Raw genomic sequence first — 7,401 nt, 5'->3', positions numbered from 1 at the left:
GAAGTTTGATGCTATTTGCTTATGTCATGGGATTCCAAAAATAATACCTCGATGCAGTGTCACGAACACATCTAGTTATGCGTTCTTCAAGGAATTAAATAATATCCACCCTCCGTATCTTATTTAATTTATTGTAAATAGGGCTGGACAATAATTCGATATCAATATATATCGCGATATAATTTTTTTCGATAACGGTGATACGATTTTTAAACACATTTCCGATATTTCGATATACATTTGAATATTATATATATTCACCGGCTTTTAAAAATGTATCACAAGTGCTAAACAGCGCGTATTCAAATCGCATTCGCATGGTAATTTGCTGAACAACGCAGCTGTGAAACGTGATCCAGGTAAAACTTTTTTAGACAGCATAAATAATATTGAAGCATTTGTTTTCAAGCAGACTGTTAAAAGCAAAAGCAACAAAGCATTTTAGACTTTGTAAAGAAACCATAGTAACCACGTGTATGATACTTTTCAGAGCTGCATCAGAGGGAAATGACTCGTGAATTTAATTTTGACACTGGTTAGCTTTTTGTGAAAACGAACTACAGTACACCCCGCAGGTTTTTTGTGATTTTGTGAGCGATCTTTGTGTTTTCAATGTTGGAGAATATAATTAAAGGTTTGTATCAAGAAACGACGGTGGTTTTTATTGTATACTGGTAAATCTCTGCTGTTAGTTGGTGGTATGCCTTTTGTTAGCCAACATGTATGTCGGGGCAGGTGTTCCGGGCAATTCGGTTTCCCTATGTTTCCCCTGTCGCGCGCTGATTTGTGCACGGTTTCGCTGTTGTTTTCATGTCTTTTTACAAAGCTCTTGAGGTAAACAAGCCATATATTTTAAAACATCACATGTTTTTTGTTTTTACAGATAATAAATTAAAGTATTTCATTCGCTGGATAGAGATATTTCTTGATGAAAACGGTATACTATTGCTTATAAGACGTCTATATTATGCGTGACGATCTACTGTATTCACATGTAATAATGTACCTGAGTGATTTTCAGACATCCCACATACATATTTGCCTAAATATTAGGAGAAACATTATTTCCTGACATCCAGGATATTTGGTTCCCCCCTGTTAAAATAGGTATACAGCAACTCTGGGCCTCGGAACTAATAACAATACAGTATTCACATGTAATAATGTACTTGAGTGATTTTCAGACATTTCACATACCTCTTTGCTTTAATATTAGGGGAAACATTATTTCCTGATAGACAGGGGAAACATAGGGAAACCGAATTGCCCGGAACACCGGCTCTACGCTGGGGCAACGCCCCCTTAAGCAAACGTCCTGCCCCCTTAAATCAAACTTTTAGAAGTTGAGGAAGAAAATAATAATTACCCACAAACTGAATATGGACAAGATTTACTACAGTAGCTGAAAAATCCACTGAAAAAGGCACAAACGAGATGATAAGTTTCACTTCTTGTTCGCTCTTTCCCTCCGCGTTCTGTTTGTGCGCGGGCTCACGCAGCACTCGGCAGATCCCCCACTCACCCTCCCCCCAGCTAAACATCCAATCACTGTTAGTATGCAAATGAGCCAGTTTCTCAGTAGGCAGGGCAAAGCGAAATGAGCTGCGTGATTGCGGAAGGTTTGGAGGAAACAGCAATCTCTCTCGTCAAAATCATAGTGACTAGTGAGATCATGGTTCGAATTATTTTTGTCTATTTGGGGGGGTCTTGATCGGGGGGTACTGTACCCCCCAGTACCCCCCGATCAAGACCCCCCCCAAATAGACAAAAATAGCAGTTTGGGGGGGGGGGTATTAACATTTTTCTTGTTTTTTTTTTTTTTAAGAAAGAACCTCACCTTGTAGGAAAATTTTATGTAAAACGATTTTAGACACCCCTAGTGTGGATCGTACCATTTGAACCACCTTGGCGCTAGAAGCAGCTTAGCCAGTCGGTTACGTCATTCATTCTCATTGAGCGACTTGTTCGTTGTGATTTCAAGATTCTTTATTCGTCACATACATAGTTATAACAAGTACAACATGTAGTGAAATGAACCCTGACCGATCCTATTTTTCAGTTTTATATTTCAAGACTCGGTGAATTGATTTTTTCTTTTTCATAACTTAGCCTACCCTTTTTAGTTTTGGTAATATTGGCAATAGTGAAAAGTGTTTTGTTGGGTTCAAATATGTTTGATATAGGCCATCCAATTAAGGTAAATGTCTTGTTTTTAATCTGATGAGGAATATTTTATTTTATTTTTTGTTTTACTTTTCAGTTTTCCCCCTGAGGGATTGCCACCTTACTGTGGTCAGGGGCTTTGCGTGCCTCAGTGACCCTAAGAGCTACACCAGCAGAAGCTTAGCCTTCAGGTGGGACACCCAAGTTGGACAGGTCTTAGGGCAGAGGCCTGACAAAGTGCAATCCAATTACATGACAAAAACAGTTATCCAGAGCACCACCCCACCCCTTTCCCGCCTTTGTCGCCACCATGTGCCCCCTTCACATTTCTGTCTGCCCCCTCATATATGCATGTCTAGAACCGGCCCCGATGTATGTACATATTTATAGCATGCCGATCGCGTCAAACAAATCGCGGCAACGCCAAAAACCCGTGCATGTACATTCTCAGTTATTAACGCACATAAATACATTTCAAGCACATGCTAATATATTGCTGCCATATTGGTTTTCGGTTATCTCGATCATCGGTTATCTCGACGCTTTTTGGCAACCCCCTAGGCCGGCGACATAACCGGGTTCGACTGTATATGAATAATCAGCCTGTTCTAGTTTAAATGGAAATATATTATTGTTAATAAGCTGAGTCTGAGAGTTTTATTTATTTGATAGTTTATTTCACATTTCTTGTTTGTAAAGGCTAAATACAAATAAAAAGTGAACCTTTTTTTTTTTGTACTGTTTTTATTTAAAAAAAAAAATTATATAATTTTAATAGGAGGAGCCTGGAGGTATTATAGACTTTGCAAATTCAGTTTGCAGACAACCATTGTGCGTGTCCTCGGCAGTTTTTTCCTGAGGCTTTTTAATATTGTCCATATCGATATCGGAATTATATCGTATCGACCAAAATTAGGAAATATATCGTGATATAAATTTTTGCCATATCGTCCAGGCCTAATTGTAAAGCACAATGCATACAGTCCTATATTTACCTTGAAGTACTGTACAGTGCAGAAAGTGCTTTTGATATTTGAGAAAACAGGGTTTCTCATCCTGGCTTTGCTATTAATCCTGTTATGTCGGAGGTGCGGGGCATGATCCCCTCGCCAAATTTCAGTGACCGGTGGGAGTGGTGGGGGGTGGTCCCCTCATCAGGCATATTTTTTCCATATAAGTCAATATTAATAATTATCATGGTCTAATTCAGGTCACTATTTGTCTTTTGCTTTAAGTTCTCTTAGAATTGACATTAAAGAGATTCAGAACTTGACAATGCAACAAACTGAGTGGACTGCAAACTGAAATCTAATTTTAATAAATAAATCATACAGAATAAACCTTTTGTTGTACAGTGTAGAAAACACCAACAGTATGGTTTGCTAGGTTTTTCCTCTGACTGCCCCGCTGCTTATTCCAGGGGATGCATTTGACCTTTGAGTTGCCACTAGTGCTTAGTTTGTGTTGGAGCTCAGCTCTGTCACTCCTCAGGTGTACTACGCCAAATCAAACACTGCACCCAATATAATTAAACTTACATTTCAGTTAAATTCTGGAATAACTCCAAAGTGAATTACAGTAATGTTCATTCAAGTAATCGACTGTGTTGTATGATTTTTGACATACATTCACCTAAATCATTAGGCCTATGTGTTGCTCATCTGACTTTTAATTTAAAAGGAAAAAATCCACTTTTTGACAACTAAAACAAACGAGGCTACACGCCATGTGGTTTCAGCAAAATAAAAGAAAATGTGTCAGATTAAACTCCTCTAATAAAGATAGTCTGTGTTACAGTTTGATGCAGGGCTGTGGAGTCGGTAGATAAATGCTCTGACTCCGACTCCGACTCCTCAGTTTCTAAATCTTCCGACTCCGACTCCCCGACTCCGACGACTCTGTATGTATATACTATGCTAATGTATTTTCTACATCCATTGAAGGAAAGGAAGGCAACATACATCTCATTTCACCACAGAACTACTGGCTAGGAAGCCAACACTCTACTATAATGCCAGATTAAAGACAAACACAATGAAAACAAGGTTTCAAGGGTAGCGCATAGCGAAGGGGAGCCGACAGAGCTGAGAACACACCAGATGATTTTTCAGGCGTTTGACATTTTTTTGTCGAAAAATCGGCAGTGCATCTGTAAATGTATGGGAGGCTTTAGGCTAGGTTCACAGTTCCCTGTAACAGTGGAACACGACACAATGCAAAGCGGTGCCGCACCTTACCTGTGCATTACATCCCATATAGTGACGCATACAGTCAATGAAAAGCATGCTTCATGGTTACTTGACATGTTCGTTTTGTGGTAACATTATGCACTGCATGCATTGGGCTTTATTCTTACAGCAGAGAAGTAGTTCATTATGACTGTTTGTGAATTGGGACATTTCAACTTACTTTTTTAATTCCCATTTAAATTTAGTAGGAGCCGGAGTCGGTTAACTTTTTGCCGACTCCGACTCCAGGTACCCAAAATTGTCTCCGACTCCGACTCCTCGACTCCGACTCCACAGCCCTGGTTTGATGTAACAGGTGTTGATAGAAAATAGTAATTGAAAGTGGAATCCCTAATTGCTGGTGTTTGTTATATATATTGTTACATTTTATATGTTCTGCAGCAGTGGTTCTCAACCGGTGGGCCGCACTAATGAACCGCAGCGAGAGTCAAGGGGGGAGGACCTCAAAAGGTGGAGCTGGGCAGTAGCCCAGTGGCGTATATTTACTAGACATGACAGGCAAGTCCAGCTATAAGACAGTGGGCAACGCCATCTTGAAGAAGCCACTCCATCCATTCTTTGTATGTAAAACTATATAAGTGACACACAATTTTCTTGCAAATATCATACAAATGAGACGACCTACAGTGATAATTATTAGTTTATATCTGGAATATGATTTAGAAATCATTGGAGATTAGTTTTGAAAAATAACCAAAACAAGGGTCCATGGATTGGCTCTGACGTCATCCGAATCAGTATGTACGCTGAAATCATCTGCTCGCCACCGACCCAAGCAAATTATTTTCTCCGATTTAAAGACCCAAACCCGATCACATATTACTAATATTTCTCAGTGGGATATATGTAAGTGTGATGATCCGGTAAGATATTACAGTGAATCTTCTATTGATGGTCGTAAGGCATTACTTAGATTTCCAGAAGGCCTTTGATGTTGTCCCCCACAAACGGCTCTTGCTAAAGCTTAAAGCTGCAGGGATTTTAGGAAATGTGGCAGCTTGGATCAAAAACTGGCTAACTGACAGGAAGCAGCGAGTAGTTATTAGAGGCACAATGTCACAGTGGGCCTCCGTTCATAGTGGGGTACCGCAGGGTTCAATTTTAGGACCACTATTGTTCCTAATTTACATTAATGATATTGACACAAATACATACAGTAAACTGGTTAAATTTGCAGACGACACTAAGGTGGGCGGGGTAGCAGATACTAATCTAGCAGCAGAGAGGCTTCAACGGGATCTGGATTTAATTAGCGAATGGGCTGATACTTGGCAGATGAAATTTAACACAGATAAATGTAAGGTAATCCATGCAGGGAGCAGAAATATAAAGTACAGATATTTTATGGGTTCCACTGAAATAAAGGTAGCTGATTATGAGAAAGATCTCGGTATGTATGTTGATGCTTCCATGTCCCACTCTCGCCAGTGTGGGGAAGCAATAAAAAAGGCGAACAGAATGTTGGGTTATATCTCTAGATGTGTGGAGTTTAAGTCAAGGGAGGTGATGTTACACTTATATAATTCCTTGGTAAGACCCCACCTAGAATACTGTGTGCAGGTTTGGTCACCATACCTCAAGAAGGACATTGCTGCCTTAGAAAAGGTGCAACGAAGAGCTACGAGAATGATTCCTGGTCTTAGAGGAATGTCTTATGAGGAGAGGTTAGCGGAACTGAATCTGTTTAGCCTTGAGCAAAGGAGACTAAGGGGGGATATGATTCAGGTCTATAAGATTCTAACAGGTTTGGATGCTGTTCAGCCAAATGACTATTTCAATATTAGTCTAAATACTAGAACTCGTGGCCATAAGTGGAAATTAGCGGGAGAACATTTTCTTTATATTAATAAACATTGGCAATTAATGTTATCACTGAACGATGCATAAAAGAGAAACAATATCATAGCCTGTGCAGGGGGCCTGCACAAGAAAAAATCATAATGGTGACATTTGCACAATCGGTATTCTTTCAATTATATTCATTATGTCTTTAAAGTAATTATAACAATGCTCTTTTTTCTTTTTTATCAGACATCTAATTTTTTAGGTTTTATTCACCTGACATGTTTCGACGTTCGCTGTCGTCTTCCTCAGAGTGTTACCGGATGTTATCGGTAGCTCATTAGTTATCAGCTGATGTTCACGAAGGCGTGACCTTCCCGTCTGGATTGACGGATCGGTCACGCCTTCAGCTGTCTGTTCGTCCCCGGGATTCTATTGCTCATTTGTAGGTCACGTCAATGATACATCACCATGTGGGTCAATTAACTTTTTCGGAGTGGATACCCTGATTCTACTTTGTGAGCTTGGCAAACTAGACATGGGTAGGCTGACCTCTGGAAGCCTGAGGGAGGGGGAAAGGGGGAATCCTTCAAGTATGGCATCTATAATGTTGTACAGTACTAATGCAATTAGTAAAATCATGTTTACAGCTTATTATATATGTATAAAATCTATGTTTCTATCATTACGTATTTATATGTATCTTTCCAAATGTATTAATAGAATCAGGAAGTGGTAAAATGAGTTTACAGAATTTCCAGTCTGTCACGACTTTAAACTGCAAAAATGCCCCATCATACTGCTGACATCTTTCTATCTTGTTTGTCCTCAATATCTCCTTTTTAAAAAGATGTTGTGCGTGCTGGGCTCTCGCCTTCATCACCGACACAAGTTCCCTCTGAGGGAGCACTTATCACTTCTATGATATTATATTATTACATGACATTATATTATTATATTACATTATATTACATGATATATTATGATACATTACAGTAGCATGCAGTGTGCTCCACCAACTAAATCAACCTTGCTATGCATTTTTGTTGGGGCCTAGGTTGTCTGTTCCTAAAATACAACCATATGATTGGTTGGAGTTGCATTTGTTTCTGTTATGTGATAGGCTGGTGTGCGCTATCAAGAAATGTTCCTTATCGACAGTTTATCAACGTTTCTCATTTTATTTTCTAAATTTTATATGACAATA

This window comes from Paramormyrops kingsleyae, chromosome 1 (assembly GCF_048594095.1).
Source record: "Paramormyrops kingsleyae isolate MSU_618 chromosome 1, PKINGS_0.4, whole genome shotgun sequence".
Taxonomy (NCBI): domain Eukaryota; kingdom Metazoa; phylum Chordata; class Actinopteri; order Osteoglossiformes; family Mormyridae; genus Paramormyrops; species Paramormyrops kingsleyae.
This window is presented reverse-complemented; position numbering follows the sequence as displayed.